At 36.1% G+C, this 659-nt stretch overlaps 1 protein-coding gene across 1 annotated transcript in view; it reads left to right on the plus strand.

Annotated features, from left to right (window-relative positions):
* The window catches only part of cubn (cubilin (intrinsic factor-cobalamin receptor)), an 86,874-nt gene that overhangs the window by 9,448 nt on the left and 76,767 nt on the right, over positions 1-659 (plus strand). The window lies entirely within an intron of this gene.

Here is a 659-nt window from a genome sequence, read left to right on the forward strand (position 1 = left end):
CAAAAATATAAGACAAGAATATAAAATATCAAAAGTCAAAAATTAAGAAAAAATGTACAATGTAGGTAGTGCCGAGAAAAAAAGCGGGGGGGGCAGGTGCAGTCCGGAGAGCAACTGTATGCATATATAATAATGGCTTGAATACACATTGTGTGAAAGGAGATAAGTACAAAACAAATAAGTAAATATTGCACTGTCATGAAATGGTTAGGTGCTACGTGATGTCATGTGACAACAGTTTTCTGCCGTGGTGCGTGGAGACCCAAAAGTCTTGATTCCACACTATAAATCTGATTTCAGCAGTTTACACAATAAGTGGCTCTACTTATCGTAAGGTATAAAAAACAGCAGATTTGAAGGACATTACCCTTACTGGGAAATATGTTTGTGTTCATTCTGTTTTAACGTCGACTGCTGATATTGGTGAAATCATTTTTGACCGAACCCCCTGATTTGTGATGCTGAATGGGAGATATCGTATAGTCTTCAAAAGGTCCTACAAATATCAACTAGAAATACCAGTATATGCCTCCATGACATATAGTTTTAGCCAACTGCTTTTACATAACAATTCAGAATTGTATCCTTTTGTTGTTGTTTTCATGGTTCTGTTTGGCTGTAGATTTAAATAGACAATGTTTTAACACTGACTATTCCCC

The sequence above is a fragment of the Etheostoma spectabile genome, unplaced genomic scaffold (genome assembly GCF_008692095.1).
Source record: "Etheostoma spectabile isolate EspeVRDwgs_2016 unplaced genomic scaffold, UIUC_Espe_1.0 scaffold272, whole genome shotgun sequence".
Classification (NCBI taxonomy): domain Eukaryota; kingdom Metazoa; phylum Chordata; class Actinopteri; order Perciformes; family Percidae; genus Etheostoma; species Etheostoma spectabile.